Source organism: Mustelus asterias, chromosome 8 (genome assembly GCF_964213995.1).
Source record: "Mustelus asterias chromosome 8, sMusAst1.hap1.1, whole genome shotgun sequence".
NCBI lineage: Eukaryota > Metazoa > Chordata > Chondrichthyes > Carcharhiniformes > Triakidae > Mustelus > Mustelus asterias.
This window is the reverse complement of record NC_135808.1, coordinates 94,811,510-94,828,894: the sequence shown is the minus strand read 5'-3', so window position 1 is coordinate 94,828,894 and position 17,385 is coordinate 94,811,510. Positions and strand designations below refer to the sequence as shown.

At 47.6% G+C, this 17,385-nt stretch overlaps 2 protein-coding genes across 5 annotated transcripts in view; one reads left to right on the top strand and one right to left on the bottom strand.

Annotated features, from left to right (window-relative positions):
* cmpk (cytidylate kinase) overlaps positions 1-15,754 on the bottom strand; it is a 33,327-nt gene extending 17,573 nt beyond the window's left edge. Inside the window, exon 1 of the mRNA XM_078218544.1 lies at positions 15,655-15,754. The gene's annotated coding sequence lies outside the window, so the exon portion shown is untranslated. The remainder of the gene's footprint in view (positions 1-15,654) is intronic.
* Positions 15,755-16,099: 345 nt separating this feature from the next.
* Positions 16,100-17,385, top strand: part of stil (STIL centriolar assembly protein) — a 55,855-nt gene continuing 54,569 nt past the window's right edge. For 3 of the 4 annotated variants that reach the window (XM_078218543.1, XM_078218541.1, XM_078218542.1), the window contains exon 1: positions 16,156-16,291. The gene's annotated coding sequence lies outside the window, so the exon portion shown is untranslated. Of the gene's footprint in view, positions 16,292-17,385 lie in introns of all 4 variants that reach the window. The other variant, XM_078218540.1, reaches the window with a different exon arrangement.

Genomic DNA, 17,385 nt, shown 5'->3' with positions numbered 1-17,385 from the left:
CATAAAATGGCAGGACCAATATTTATTGCCCATCCCCAATTTACCTCAAGAATGTGATGGTGACCCTCCTTTTAGGCGTAGTGTCTATGTGACTAGGTTAGTTGGCATTGTGCAGCACAAATCCTTCTTGACATTAAATTGGGCTAAACCCTGAGTATTGTACAAGCCTTGCTGCAAGCAGGCACAGACTGTTTCAGTAACTGAAGAGGTCTGGAGTCGTGTAGTCCTGGCAGTACCAAACAGTTCTTACATAACTTATGCTTGTGACACCTAATCCTCTGCAAACTGTCTACAAAACATAATATATTCCTTTCATCATCTTATAAACCTTGATCAAATTACTGCTAAGAGTGTGCTTTACTGACGTTTGGAAACCAAGGTCTTCGAGTATTTCCTGGTAACTAAGATGCCTTAAACTGAGAATTGAGTTTGTGGCCCTACCCTGTATCTTTTGAAAGCCTCAATGTTAAACACCATGTGAGGAGACCTAAATTGGCTACATCATTCGAACTGAGGTCTAACCAATGTCTTGAGTAAGGGGGGGGGGCGGGGGCGGGGGGGGGGGGGGGGGCGGCGCGGGGGGGGGGGGGGCGGGGGGGGGGCGGCGCGGGGGGCGGGGGGGCGGGGGGGGGCGGCGCGGGGGGCGGGGGGGGCGGGGGGGGGCGGCGCGGGGGGGCGGGGCGGGGGGGCGGGGCGGGGGCGGGGAGAGTTAATGAAAACCAAGCCTGGGATTGAGCCAGACTTATGGACACATTCTACCCCATCCCAACATGCACTCCCCTTACCCTTCCTGTCCACTCCTCACCATCCCTCTGACCCTAACTCTCTCTCAGAATCTTCCTCATCTTCTGTCCCTCAGAACCCTCCTCACACTCTCTCTGTCTGACCCCTCCTCATCCCCCCCACTCTGTCTGACTGCTCCTCATCCCCCCCCCCCCCCCCCCACTCTGTCTGACTGCTCCTCACTCCCCCCTCTCTCTTTCAGAACCCTCCTAACATTCTCTCTCTCTCTTGGTACCATCACCACTTTCTCACTGAACCCTCCTCACCTCCCCCCCCCCCCTCTCTGATCCCTCCTCACCCTCTCTAACTCTCTGTCTCAGACCCCTCCACACCCTCTCTCATTCTCTCTGACCCCTCCTCACCCTCTCTCTCTGAACCCTACTCACCCTCTCTTACTCTCTCTGACCCCTCCTCACCCTCCCTCTCTCTCAGAATCCGGCTAACACTCCCTCTCCCTCACAGATCCCTCCTCACCCTCTCCCATGGAATCCGGATAACATTTTCTCTCTCTCTCTCTCTCATAGACCCCTCCTCACCCTCTAACTCTCTCTCTCAGAATCCGGGTAACATTCTCTCTTTCTCAGTACCATCATCACTTTCTCTCAGAACCCTGCTCATGTTCCCTCTCCCTCTCTTTTTCTGTTCCCTCCTCTCCCTCTCTCTCTGACCCCTCCTCACTTGCTCTCTCTCTGACCCCTATTCACCCTTTATCTCTCTCTGATCCCTCCTCACCTTCTCTCGCTGAACCCCCTATCTCTGTGACTCCTCCTGATCTCCTCTCACTGATCTCTACTCACCCTCCCTGTCTCAGAACCCTCCTCACCCTCTCTCTCGCTGTGACCCCTAATCACTCTCTCTCTCTCTCAGTACCATTCTCACCTTCTCCCCCTCGCAACTTTCCTCACCCTCTTTCTCTCTCTCTCTCTCTGACCCCTCCTCACTCTCTCTCTCTCGCTGAACCTTCCTCATCCTCTCTCTCTCTCTAACCCTACTGACCCTCTCTATCTCAGAACCTGCCTAAGCCCCTCTTCCTCAGTGCCATCCTCACCCTTTCTCTCTGACCCCAATCCACCTTCTCTCTGTCGGAACCTTCCTCACTGTCTCTCCCTCTCGGTACCATCCTCATCGTCTCTCTCTCGTAACTCTCCTCACCTTCTCTCTCCCACTCTGAACCCTTCTCTCCCCCCTCTGTCTCTCAGAACACATCTCCTCTCTCTCCCTGAAACCTGCCCCCACCTCTCTCTCTCATGGTACTACCCTCACCCTCGCTCAGAAACCAATCCCCCCCTCTCTCTCTGACCCACCTCACCCCCTCCCCCAACTCTCTCTCTCTGAACACCACCCCCCACCCCCTCCATTCTCTCTCTTGGAACCATTCTCATCTTCTGTCTCTCAGAACCATCCTCACCTCTTTCTCGGAACCATCCTCATGACCTCTCTGTCAAAACCATCCTCACATTATCTGTCTTGGAACCCTTCTCATCCTTTCTCCCTCGGAATCATCCTCACACTCTCTTCCTGAACCCTCCTTATCCTCTCTCTCAGAATCTTCTTCACTCTCACTCTCTCTGACCCCTCTTCATACTTTCTCTCAGGACCGCCGCATCCCACCTCTCTCTCCTTCCCTCCCCACTCTTATCTCTCCCCTCCCCACTCTTTTTCTCTATCCTCTGCACCTTCTCTCTCTCTCTCTCCCCCTCCGCACCTTCTCTCTCTCTCCCCCTCCGCACCTTCTCTCTCCCACTCTCCCTCTCTGCACCCTCTCTCACATTCTCTCCTTCAACACCAGTATATTCGCTCTCCTGGCCGCGCTCACCAATATCTCCTCTATCGCATGCTTGCCAGTATCTCTGCTCCCTGGGCCACACTCACCAGCACGGTGGCACAATGGTTAGCACTGCTGCCTCACAGCACCAGGGGCCAGGGTTCAATCCCGACCATGGGTCACTGTCTGTGTGAAGTTTGCACATTCTCCCCGTGTTTGTGTGAATTTCCTCTGGGTGCTACAGTTTCTTCCCACAGTCCAAAAATGTGCAGGTTAGGTTGATTAGCCATGCTGAATTGCCCCTTAGTGTCTGGGAGTTCAGCAGGGTAAATATGTGGGGTTATAGGGGTAGGGCCTGGGTGGAATTGTTGTCGGTGCAGGCTTGATGGGCTGAATGGCCTCCTTCTGCACTGTAGAGATTCTATGATCTCCATTGCCCAGGCCATGCGCGCCAATATCTCCGCTCCCCAGGCCATACTCACCAATATCTCCTCCGCTCCCCAGGCCTCGCTCACCAGTATCTGCGCTTCTTGGGCCTCGCTCACCAGTTTCTTCGCTCCCCAGGCCTCGCTCACCAGTATCTCGGTTCCTCATGACTCACTTACTAGTATCTCCATTCCCCGGACCTTGCTCACCAGTATCTGCGCTTCCCGGGCCTCGCTCACCAGTCTCTCCGCCCCCCAGGCCATGCTCACCCATATCTCCACTCCCCGGGCCACACACACCAATATCTCCTCCGCTCCCCAGGCCTCGTTCACCAATATCTCTGTTCCCCAGGCCTTGCTCACTAGTATCTACACTTACTGGGCTTTTGTTCACCAGTCTCTCTGCTCCCCAGGCTTAACTTACCAGTATCTCCATTCCCCAGGCCTCGTTCACCAGTATCTCTGCTCCCTGGGCTTTCGCTCATCAGCCTCTCCGCTCCTGGGCCATACTCACCAATATCTCCATTCCCTAGGCCTCCTTCATCAGTATCTCCGCTACCCAGACCACACTCACCAGTATATCTCTGCTCCATAGGCTACAATCACGAGTATCTCCCCTCCATGGGCCACGCTCATCACGATCAAACCAGTATTTCCGCTATAGGGCCATGCTCACCAATATCTCCGCTCCCTGGACCACACTCACCAGTACCTCTGCTCCCTGAGCCACACTTATCAGTATCTCACCTCCCAGGCCAAGCTCACCAATATCTCTGCTACCCAGGCCATGCTCACCAGTATCTTCTCTTTTTGGTATCTCTGCTCCCTGGGCTATGCTCACCACTATCTCCCCAGGCCATTCAAACCAGTATCTCCGCTATAGGGCCATGCTCACCAATACCTCTGCTCCCCGGGCTATGCTCGCCAGCCTCTCTGCTCCCCGGGCTACGCTCGCCAGTCTCTCCGCTCCCCAGGCTCCACTCGCCAGTCTCTCCACTCCATGGGCCACGCTCGCCAGTCTCCCCACTCCACAGGCCATGCTCAGCAGTATCTCCGCTCCCCGGGCTACGTTCGCCAGTCTCTCTGCTCCCCAGGCTACACTCGCCAGTCTCTCCACTCCACGGGCCACGCTCGCCAGTCTCTCCACTCCACGGGCCACGCTCGCCAGTCTCTCCACTCCACGGACCACGCTCGCCAGTCTCTCCACTCCACGGACCACGCTCGCCAGTCTCACCACTCCACGGGCCACGCTCAGCAGTATCTCCGCTCCCCGGGCTACGCTCGCCAGTCTCTCCGCTCCCCAGGCTACACTCGCCAGTCTCTCCACTCCATGGGCCACGCTCGCCAGTCTCTCCATTCCACGAGCCACGCTCGCCAGTCTCTCCACTCCACGGACCACGCTCGCCAGTCTCTCCACTCCACGGGCCACGCTCAGCAGTATCTCCGCTCCCCGGGCTACGCTCACCAGTCTCTCCACTCCACAGGCCATGCTCACCAATATCTCCGCTCCCCGAGCTACGCTCGCCAGTCTCTTCGCTCCCCAGGCCATGCTCAGCAGTATCTCCGCTCCCCAGGCCATGCTCAGCAGTATCTCCGCTCCCTGAGCTATGCTCGCCAGTCTCTCCACTCCATAGACCATGCTCAGTAGTATCTCCGCTCCCCAGGCCATGCTTACCAATAGCTCCACTCCCCGAGCTACACTCGCCAGTCTCTCCACTCCCTGGGTCACGCTCAGCAGTATCTCCGCTCCCCAGGCCATGCTCACCGGGCTATGCTCAACAGCGTCTCCACACCCCATGCCATGTTTGCCAGCAACTCCAGTTTGGTATTTTCCATTATCCCATGGATCCACCCTAAATTTCAGAGTCATTAACATACCTGGGGTTGGTAACCTGCAGCTGGAAGAGTGCTGAGAGGCACATGTATCAATCCAGCAGAATTATATGGAACAGACCGTTACTGCTCGCCAACGGGAGCCCCACATTTTTGGGGTTGAATTTTACGCAGCTTTTTTTTCCTCTCCAGCTCCGATGGAGCTGGAGGCCTTGATTTAAAGGGTGATTGATTAGCATTGCCTCTTTGACTTTTGGGATTTTTACTGAGCCATGAAAAAAACTCTCATCAGCTCTCAACTGCTTAGAGTTTAATGGGTCAAAAGTAGAATTTAGAGTGCAAGAGTTTTCCCTCTATTGCCATGATATATGGTAGAATATGCAAAAGACTAACAGCCAAGACAAGACCTCAGTGTTGCTTATATGTGGTGACACCATTATACAAGTTCATTGAAATAGAATCAATAATCCATTTATTGAGAAATAAAAGGATTATCTCATAAGAGGCACAGTTTTTATGAAATATTTAGTAAATTTATTATTTGTTTCCCAATATATTGACATAAATTATATAAAAACACATAAATATGTTGGTTGGATTTATGTCAAGGTAAAGTAATTACGCTTAGTCCATGAGAATCACATGTATCTCTCTGTTAGCAAGACACAAGTGGCTTGAGGGACACCACTCCACATAGTATGGACAAGACAGGGAGACAGACCTCCATGAAAAGGCAATATAGGGATTGGGCACACAGAGCAAAATTTTATTAGAAGTTGCTTTGTCAGAGTGTTGCTTCTGTTGCAAAAAAAGTGTTTCCTACCAATAGCACCAGCGTGATTTCGAGCCAAATCTTATGCCTCGTTAGCAATAATTTTTATGCCCACTAGTTTCACACTACTACGTCAGCATATTCCTTCTAATTCGCCCACGCCGCCACGATTTAACTGCTGCAAGCACTGCGGAGCTCCATATAAAGAAATGAATGATCTTCTTCGCTCAGCCACCCCCAGTCTCCCACTGGGCCCCCTCACACTCCCAGCCCTTTCTCTCACTCAGCCACCTTGGCCTTTGCCAACACGAAGCACCAGGTTCCACGCTCGCTCCCACAATTACCACATTCCCCCAGTATCTGCTATGCTCCTGACACTCCAGCTCCCACCCTAGCCCCATGCTTGCCACACCTCATTACCATCTTAAATGTCAACACTCCCACCTACACTGTTTTTAGGTCACCAACAACCTGTCCTGGTCCCCCCCATGCCGACATAGTTAAGAAAGCCCATCAACACCTCTACTTTCTCAGAAGACTAAGGAAATTTGGCATGTCACCTACGACTCTCACCAACTTTTACAGATGCACCACAGAAAGCATTCTTTCTGGTTGTATCACAGCTTGGTATGGCTCCTGCTCTGCCCAAGACTCCAAGGAACTACAAAAGGTCATGAATGTAGCCAAATCCATCACGCAAACCAGCCTCCCATCCATTGACTGTCTACACTTCCTGCTGCCTCGGCTAAGCAGCCAGCATAATTATGGACCCCACGCACTCCGGATATTCTCTCTTCCACCTTCTTCTGTCGGGAAAAAGGTACAAAAGTCTGAGGTCACGTGCCAACTGACTCAAGAACAGCATCTTCCCTGCTGCTGTCAGACTTTTGAATGGACTTACCTTGCATTAAGTTGATCTTTCTCTACACCCAGCTATGACTGTAACACTACATTCTGCACTCTCTCGTTTCCTTCTCTATGAACAGTACTTTTCACTGTATGTTAATACATGTGACAATAATAATAAATCAAATCAAATCAAATTCCTCTCTGTGTCATTACAGGTCAAACTCAACCACAACAGGCATCAGTGGGTGCACCCAGCTGGAGTCATGCGTAAGCTGAGAACCCTCGCACGTTTTGAGGAGTGAGCCCTCGCTCTGGCCGGGGAGGAGGAAGAGCGTGCCTATGCTGCTGGGTAAGTGGGGGCAACAGAGAAATGTAGCTACATAGTAGAGATGCCACAAGATCTGTCTTCACGATCGGGCTTACCAAGAGCCAACGTTTGGATTTTGAGGACCTTCAGCAATATTTGTATATATGTTCACTCTTGGCTTGCTAACATCGCAAATACATTTCATTTTCTTTTGCTTTCGCTTTTCCCCTTGATACATGCAATCCAAACACACTTCATGTCACCTGAAAACTTTCACTCAAACTGGTTTGAACTTTGTACAGTCATTTTAACATTCATCTGTTAGATTACAGCCCTATACTTGTTTCAAGATTTAAATATTCTGTTGTAAACACAAAGATAATTTGAGATTATTCTTCAATGTGTCAGTTATTACTGCATAAATGGCAACCTCCAGCAAGAAATTAGACAATGCACATCAATTTACAACATTCTTGTACAAAATGTTTCCAGAAGAGGAATAAATTCCTTCCTAAATAGGTATTTATTTATTGTGCATGCAACTTTAAAACTATAATCTAATCTTCTTGGATTCTGGACCTTTGATTAGATAAATGACTTGTTATCATTCCCAAGTGCCTCATTATTCCACCTATAATTGTTTGGTCGGCACTCTGTCTCTGAAAGTGAGTGGGGATTCAAGAGAACAGGAAGTGAGTGGGGGTTCAAGAGAACAGGAAAAGAATATATTGTCCCAGGCAGGTGCATTTCACAAACACACACACACACATGCGTAGGGGAAATGTTGACAAAAAGAGATGACAAAAATTACAATGGAAATTAAAGAGATCTGGACTGCACAAAATGAGATGAGAAATTGGAGGATGGGCATTATTAGATTTAGAGCATTGTTTTCGATAATTGCTATATCAGTGAAGGTCCCTTATGAGATGTCTTTTAGGATTGTCAATTTGTCAATAGGTAATACATTGCCTAGAGTTTCCTGTCTGCAAATGGTTGTATCCCAGAGGTACTCCAGAAGATGCACTGGGGGAGCGGTATCCTCAGTGTGAAGAAGGAACTTTGTCTCCACAGTGACTGAATGGTGGTCATGCCTACTGATGTTGTCGGGCAGACGCATTTACAGCAGGCAATTAGTGAGGATGAAGTTAAGTATATTTTTCCCTTGCTTATTCCCTCATCACCCTGCCGCAGACCCGATCTAACAGTTGTGTCCTTTAGAACCCAGCTATCTCAGTTGCAGTGGTGCTAACTATTGGTGATGGACAGTCAAGTCCATTCTGTATATTCTAGCACTCTTGCCACCCTCAGTGCTTCAGATTGTAGATGTTTAGATGGATTGACGATTGGCTGTCAGACAGAAGGCAGAGAGTTGGGATAAAAGGTTCTTTCTCAGAATGGCAACCGGTGACAAGTGGTGTCCCGCAGGGTTCAGTGTTGGGGCCACAGCTGTTCTCTTTATATATTAACGATCTAGATGACGGGACTGGGGGCATTCTGGCCAAGTTTGCCGATGATACAAAGATAGGTGGAGGGGCAGGTAGTATTGAGGAGGTGGGGAGGCTGCAGAAAGATTTAGACAGTTTAGGAGAGTGGTCCAAGAAGTGGCTGATGAAATTCAACGTGGGCAAGTGCGAGGTCTTGCACTTTGGAAAAAAGAATAGAGGCATGGACTATTTTCTAAACGGTGACAAAATTCATAATGCTAAAGTGCAAAGGGACTTGGGAGTCCTAGTCCAGGATTCTCTAAAGGTAAACTTGCAGGTTGAGTCCGCAATTAAGAAAGCAAATGTAATGTTGTCATTTATCTCAAGAGGCTTGGAATACAAAAGCAGGGATGTACTTCTGAGGCTTTATAAAGCACTGGTTAGGCCCCATTTGGAGTACTGTGAGCAATTTTGGGCCCCACACCTCAGGAAGGACATACTGGCACTGGAGCGGGTCCAGCGGAGATTCACAGGGATGATCCCAGGAATGGTAGGCCTGACATACGATGAACGTCTGAGGATCGTGGGATTATATTCATTGGAGTTTAGGAGGTTATGGGGAGATCTAATAGAAACTTACAAGATAATGAACGGCTTAGATAGGATGGACGTAGGGAAGTTGTTTCCATTAGCAGGGGAAACTAGGACGCGGGGGCACAGCCTTAGAATAAAAGGGAGTCACTTTAGAACAGAGATGAGGAGAAATTTCTTCAGCCAGAGAGTGGTAGGTCTGTGGAATTCATTGCCACAGAGGGCTGTGGAGGCCGAGACGTTGAGCGTCTTCAAGACAGAAATTGATAAATTCTTGATTTCTCGAGGAATTAAGGGCTATGGGGAGAGAGCGGGTAAATGGAGTTGAAATCAACCATGATTGAATGGTGGAGTGGACTCGATGGGCCGAATGGCCTTACTTCCGCTCCTATGTCTTATGGTCTTATAGATGTAGATTGGGGGCAGATGTTTGAGGGAAAATCAATATCTGGCACGTGGGAGACTTTCAAGTGTAAGTTGATAGGGATTCAGGACTAGCACATTCTTGTAAGGTGAAGGATAAGTATGGCAACTTTTGGGAACCTTGGATAACGAGAGATATTGTGAGCCTAGTCAAAGAGAAAAAGGAAGCATTTGTCAAAGCTAGGAGGCTGGGAACACACGAAGCAAGTGTGGAATACAAGGAAAGTAGAAAGAAACTTAAGCAAGGAGTAAGGAGGGCTAAAAGGGGTCACGAAAAGCATTGGCCAGCAGGATTAGGGAAAATCCCAAGGCTTTTTATACATATATAAAGAGCAAGAGGGTAGCCAAGGAGAGGGTTGGCCCACTCAAGGACAATCTATGCGTGAGCCAGAGGAAATGGGCGAGGTATTAAATGAGTTGCGTCAGTGTTCACCAAAGAGAAGGACTTGGTGGATGATGAGTCTGGGAAAGGATGTGTAGATAGTTTGAGTCATGTTGAGATCAAAAAGGAGGAGGTATTGGGGTTCTTGAGAAACATTAAGGTAGACAAGTTCCAAGGGCCTGATGGGATATACCCCAGAATACTGAGAGAGGCAAGGGAGGAAATTGCTGGGGCCTTGAGAGAAATCTTTGTATCCTCACTGGCTACAGGGGAAGTCATGATGTGGAGATGCCGGCGTTGGACTGGGGTAAACACAGTAAGAAGTCTTAACCTGGTGTTGTGAGACTTCTTACAGGAGAAGTCCCAGAGGATTGGAGAATAGCCAATATTGTTCCTTTGTTTAAGAAGGGTAGCAAGAATAATTCACGTAATTACAGGCCGGTGAACCTTACATCAGTGTAGGAAAATTATTGGAGGGGATTTTTCGAGACAGGATTTATTCCCACTTGGAAATAAGTGGACGTATTAGTGACAGGCAACATGGTTTTGTGAAGGGAAGGTCGTGTCTCACGAACTTGATCGGGTTTTTCAAGGAAGTGGCGAAGATGATTGAAGACGGTAGGGCAGTGGATGTTGTCTACATGGACTTCTGTAAGGCCTTTGACAAGGCCTTAATTAAAACATGCTACCGTGCAAAGGGACCTGGGGGTCCTTGTGCATGAGACGCAAAAGCCCAGTCTGCAGGTACAACAGGTGAACAAGAAGGCAAATGGGATGTTGGCCTATATCGCGAGGGGGATAGAATATAAAAGCAGGGATGTCTTGATGCACCTGTACAGGGCATTGGTGAGGCTGCAGCTGGAATACTGTGTGCAGTATTGGTCCCCTTATATGAGGAAGGATATATTGGCATTGGAGGGAGTGCAGAGAAGGTTCACCAGGTTGATACTGGAGATGAGGGGTTTGGATTATGAGGAGAGGCTGAGGAGATTGGGTTTGTACTCATTGGAGTTTAGAAGGATGAGGGGGGATCTTATGGAGACTTATAAGATAATGCGGGGGCTGGATAGGGTGGAGGCGGAGAGATTCTTTCCACTTAGTAAGGAAGTTAAAACTAGAGGACACAGCCTCAAAATAAAGGGGGGTCGGTTTAAGACAGAGTTGAGGAGGAACTTCTTCTCCCAGAGGGTGGTGAATCTCTGGAATTCTCTGCCCACTGAGGTGGTGGAGGCTACCTCGCTGAATATGTTTAAAGCACGGATGGATGGATTCCTGATCGGTAAGGGAATTAAGGGTTATGGGGATCAGGCGGGTAAGTGGTACTGATCCATGTCAGATCAGCCATGATCTTATTGAATGGCGGGGCAGGCTCGAGGGGCTAGATGGCCTACTCCTGCTCCTATTTCTTATGTTCTTATGTCCCTCATGGCAGACTGGTGCAGAAGGTGAAGTCGCATGAGATCAGAGGTGAGCTGGCAAGATGGATATAAAACTGGCTCGGTCAAAGAAGACAGAGGGTAACAGTGGAAGGGTGCATTTCTGAATGGAGGACTGTGACAAGTGGTGTTCCTCAGGGATCAGTGCTGGGACCTTTGCTGTTTTTAATATATATAAATGATTTGGAGGAAAATGTAACTGGTTTGATTAGTAAGTTTGCGGACGACAGAAAAGGTGGTGGATTTGCGGATAGCGATGAGGAACATCAGAGGATACATCAGGATATAGATCGGTTGGAGACTTGGGCGGAGAGATGGCAGATGGAGTTTAAACCGGACAAATGTGAGATAATGCATTTTGGAAGGTCTAATACAGATAGGAAATATACAGTAAATGGCAGAACCCTTAAGAGTATTGATCGGCAAAGGGATCTGGGTATACAAGTACACAGGTCACTGAAAGTGGCAATGCAAGTGGAGAAGGTAGTCAAGAAGGCATACAAAATGCTTGCCTTCATCGGCTGGAGCATTGAGTTTAAAAATTGGCAAGTCATGTTGCAGCTTTATAGAACCTTAGTTAGGCCGCACTTGGAATATGGTGTTCAATTCTGGTCGCCACACTACCAGAAGGATGTGGAGGCTTTGGAGAAGGTACAGAAAATATTTACCAGGATGTTGCTGGTATGGAGGGCATTAGCTGTGAGGAGAGGTTGGAGAAACTTGGTTTGTTCTCACTGGAACGAAGCAGGTTGAAGGGTGACCTGATAGAAGTCTACAAGATTATGAGAGACATGGACAGAGTGGACAGTCAGAAGCTTTTTCCCAGAGTGGAAGAGTCAATTACTAGGGGGCACAGGTTTAAGGTGTGAGGAGCAAGGTTTAAAGGAGATGTACGAGGCAGATTTTTTACACAGAGAATAGTGAGTGCCTGGAACTCACTGCCGGGGGAGATAGTGAAAGCGGATACGGTAGTGACTTTTAAGGGGCGTCTTGACAAATACATGAATAGGATGGGAATAGAGGGATATGGTCCCCGGAAGGCTAGGGGTTTTTAGTTTAGTCGGGCAGCATGGTCGGTGCAGGCTTGGAAGGCTGAAGGGCCTGTTCCTGTGCTGTGATTTTCTTTGTTCTTATATCCAAGAGGTGTTCCACATCGAGGAATACTGATTTATCAGCTGAGGGTGGAGGGATTGCAGTACATAGTAATCAGCAGCAGGTTTCCTTGCCCATGTTTGACCTGTAACAAGACTTCATGTGGTCCAGGGTCGATGTTATGGATTTCCAGGGTAACTCCATCCCAACTGTGTTCCGCTGTGCCATCACCTCTGCTGATGTCTGTCCTGCCATTGGATATTTCATTGTAAGATCTGACTCCATGAGTATGACCATGTCAGTCTGTTGCTTGACTAGCCTGTGAGATAGCTCTCCCAATTTTGGCACAAGCCCAAAGATGTTAGTAAGGAGCACTTTGCAAGATCAACAGGGGAGGGTTTGCTGTTGTCATTTCCGGAACCTAAGTTGATGCCTAAGTGGTCTGTTGAGATTTATTTCTTAGATACAACTGAGTGGCTTGCTAGACCATTTCAGAGGGCATTTAATAGTCAACCATATGGTTGTGGGTCTGGAATCACATGCAGGCCAGACCAGGTTAGAACAGCAGATTTCCTTCCGTAAAGGTGAACAAACTGGGTTTATACAACAATCAACAATGGTCGTCATTAGACTTTTAATTCCAGATTTTTAAATTCAAATGTAGATCCCCAGAGCATTACCTTGGATATTTGGATTACTAGTTTAGACAATACTACTAAAAAGTTTATTTATTTATTAGTCACAAGTAGGCTTACATTAACACTGCAATAAAGTTACTGTGAAAATCCCCTAATCGCCACACTCCAGCACCTGTTTGGGTACATTGAGGGAGAATTTAGCGTGGCTAACGCACCTAACCTGCACGTCTTTCGGTTAGGTGCATTAGCCACGCTAAATTCTCCCTCAATGAATGAGGGAGGAAACCGGAGCACCTGGAGGAAACCCACGCAGACACGGGGAGAATGAGCAAACTCCGCACAGACAGTGACCCAAGCCAGGAATCGAACCCAGGTCCCTAGCGCTGTGAGGCAGCAGTGCCACCACCACCATACTACGCCGCCACCTCTCCAGATAATCCAACCAGATTTTACAAGAACCAAACACCAGTTAGAATAGGTAGTGTGTTCACATGAAACACATTAGCACAAAAGGGACTAGTACCAATTCAGGGATCCTCGAATTGAATTTTGTCAATCTTTTTTATATTTATTTTCTGAAATCTAGCAAATTTTGACCATGCCTCATAGGCATTTAACAATTTATTATTTTTCTTGTAGATTCCATCCAAAAATGCTAATAAAAGGTTTAAATATTCATCATTATCACAACTGACAGGCCTAGAACCTAAGTGGACCAGTAGCTAATGCTCCTACCTCTGGGCCAGGTTCAAGTCCCACACCAAGACTTGCTAGCCACAGAAGAACCCAGCCACCTGTACAAACATACTTGTGTGCATCGATGCCAGATAAATTAGGAGGGTTAGTGGCAGTAAGGGCAACTGTCTATAAAACTATCTGCCAAATCCAGAAAAGTGATGGTTAATCTGAAGGGTGATCAACTAGCATTGTGGCGAATCCATGTAACATGGGAAAAACCAAAAAAGGAAGCAAGCAAGCAGACTAGCATCCATCCAATGCTAGGCATCCATCCCACAAAACATCTTACTTCTTGGAGGAAGCAACTACACCAAGGCCATAACTTGTTTTCTATTTGGTATGGATGTAATCCATACCACATATCCACTTCATTCAACTACTAGTCATACGGTTCAGACTTGGAGAATATCGAAGGAAGGTCGACTGTCCCTCAATTCGAGGATGACATCTGCTCAGGTTATGGGTTTGTGCTATGGATCTTCATGTGACTGAATAGGACAACTCTCAAACCTCAGATCTTTGGGGACACAGGGCCGGGCATTCCACAGGTAAATGGGATCCAGAGTGCCCAAATTGCTTCACTTTCTTCCCTTCTCTGCCACCACTCTGCCTCATTATTAACTCTCTCTCTCTCTGAGAGAGAGTGTGTGTGTGTGTGTGCATGAGTACATGAGAATTCCTGACACTGGTACTCTGTATCAATGAATGAGGATTCAGACACTGGTACTTGGGGTGTGTGTGAGAATGAGATTCCTGACACTGGTACTCGGGGTGTGTGTATGGTTGAGGATTCCTGATACTGATAATGTGCGAGTGAGTGAGTTGAGTGTATAATGATTCTGATTCTGGTATACTGTGTAAAAGACGATTCCTGACATCGGCACTTTGTGTGTTTGGAAAGGAGGATTCCTGACTGCAGTAATGTGTGGGTGTGCACATATGTGTGCGGTATTTGCATGCATACTGGTACATTGGGTGTGTGAATGAAGATTCTTGAAACTGGTATTCTGGATGTGACAAGGATTGCTAAAACTGGTTTCTGGGTGTGAATGAGGATTCCTGATCCTGGTAGTATGTCCGTTTTGTAAATGAGGAATCCTGACAACGGTTGTGAGTGTGTGTGCATGTGCAGTGTGTTAGTGCGTGCATGTGTGTGAATGAGGATTCCTGATCCTGGTACTGTGTTTGTGTGTACATGCGGATTCCTGATCCTGGTACCGTGTTTGTGTGTGCAAGTGAGGATCCCTGATTTTGGTTGTGAGTGAGTGTGGGATGAGGATTCCTGATGCTGGTGCTCTCAGGGTCTGTAAAATGAGGATTCCTGATCCTGTGTTTGTGTGTGCAAGTGAGGATCCCTGATTTTGGTTGTGTGTGTGAGTGTGGGATGAGGATTCCTGATGCTGGTGCTCTCAGGGTCTGTAAAATGAGGATTACTGATTCTGGTACTGTGTTTTCCTGTGAATGAAGATTCCTGGTCCTGTGTTTGTGTGGGATGCTGATTGCTGATCCTGGTACTCAAATCTCTGGGAGTGAGGATCCCTGATTCTGGCACAGTGTTTGTCCTCTTTTTAGGTCAAACCAAACCAAGTAAACAAACTCAGATTAAATCAGGACAAAGTAAAAGGGGCAGCTCCCCAAAAAGGAGGGGGAACAGCCCGAACAGAAATCAGGCACAGTGTTTGTGTTAATGAGGATTCCTTATTCTGCTACTCTGTCTCTGGGAGTTAGGATTCCTAATCCCTGTACTCTGGAACCAAAAGAGTAAATGCTGGAAAATCTCAGCAGATCTGGCAGCATCTGTAAGAAGAGAAAAACTCTGGGTCTGTATGAATGAGCAATTGTGTTTGTGTGTGTGTAAGTGTGTCTGTGAGCATGAGGATTCCTGATCCGAGTACACTAATGGTCTGTCCGTGAAGATTGCTGATTCTAGTACACTAAGGCTCTGTGAATGTACCAGTTAGAAGTCTAACAACACCAGGTTAAAGTCCAATGTACCAGTCGAGCAGACACTCATTACACAGACTTACATCTCCACTTTCCTCACTTGAATCATACGCTTTTCTAAGTGGACATTCCTTCCTTATTTCATTACAGATATAAATAGCTTTCGCTTTTCTTGCTAATCTACAGTGACGCTATTATTAACACGGACCCACTTAAGGAGCAGCTACGAGACGCAACTCATTCCATTACCTTGCACCCGGCGCAGGCCAACGGAAGCCCCCCAAAGCTGGATCGGGTTGATTGACAGTTGAATAGAACTGATTGCCACGCGGCGGGAGAGGAGGCGCGCGATTGGGGCAGGGCGGGAGAGGAGGCGCGCGATTGGGGCAGGGCGGGAGAAGTGGCGCGTCATTGGGCAGAACCGTTGAAGCGGCAGGTAACTGGACAGAGCGGGAAAGTTGGCGCGTGATTGGACAGAGATGTAAAGGTGGCGTCTGATTGGACAGAGCGGATCTGACGGGGTCTGATTGGACAGAGCGGGAGAGGTGGCGTCTGATTGGACGGAGCGGGGGGGCAGACTGTGAGTGATTGGACAGAATGAGAGAAGCGAGCATGTGATTGGACAGAATGGGAGAGGTTTTGCCTGATTGGTGCTCCGGCTCCTGGGTCTGAACGCGGCGCCATGTTTGCTTTTGAATGCAGGCGGCGGATAAAGGATGTGAAATGGGGGCCGGGGCGATGAGAGGGAAGGGCAAAGCCGTCTGCTTATTGTTGGAAGTGGTTGTCGGTGTTGTTCTTAATCTTCTTAAACTGAGGATTGTGGCTAAGTAGCAGGTGATTGAATCGGTTCAGGCGCCCAGCAGAGTGTCCGGAAGAAAACCCTGGGGTAAGGGGCGGCGGCCTTTCCCTGTTAATAAATCTTTGATACGATTATGTTAAAGAGCGAAGGAAAATTGTGGTGTTTGTAGCTGCCCTTTTAGATTAGTTTTGTTTTTGAGTCCCCCCCCCCTTTAAATTTATCAATCCCACACCCATTAGTTTTGACAAGAAATGCCAACTTTTCGTTGATTTATCTATAGGGGGTGAAATGAAAACATTCTGCATTCAATTCTGCAAAATGTTGTGCAAAATAACTGCATTTTAGTTTGCTGCTAAATTCTAGTTTAGCAGATTTCAACTAATCGGATGTCTTAAGCTACAGCGACAGCATCTGTACATCTTTCGGATCTGTCAAGTCTCGCATTTAGAGTGGGCATTGCTTGGAAACTAGCTTAATTAATTTAAGTGACTCATTGCGAAAAGTAAATTTTCTTCTACTTGCAAAATAGTAATGCCTCTGCTGTAAATGATCCAATTTATGCAAAGTAAGTGGAATTTAATTGTATGTTGCGTACAATATACAAGTGTATGTTGTATGATATTCTCAGATGGTTATGCTCAATACCCACTACTTCTACAGACCAAAATGCGTTTGCGAGCAAAACTTGGCTTTGAATCGGATAATTGTGTTGTAGTTTTTAATTTTCATGCTCACCATGAATTCAATCCTTGTAAATAACACCTGTAAAATTTGTAGTCGGCATTGTAAGTTGGCCAGCTGTCAGCTTTTCACGGGGTTTTCAGTTCTTTAAAAGGCCCAGTTGTGAAGCACAGTGTAAATTGATCTTTTGGTGACATAGTAAAAGGTTGCTTAAAAGTCCTTGTTTTCATTGGGTTAACAAATTTTGGATGCAATGCTTTTTGTCATTTTAATTCTGTGCATCAATTATCAAAATATTTGATCTACTGTTTCTTATCACCATCTAGATGCTCAAGCGCTTAAATTGTTGCATCTCCATGTGATGTGTGGTAAATGAAAATGAGAATTGTTTCTGAATAGATGAGAAATAACATGTTAAGTGAGTAATCTGACAATTAGAAATTAAACTTTTACCCAGTGTTCACTGGCATGTAGCCAACTTGGTTCCCAATTATGCAACC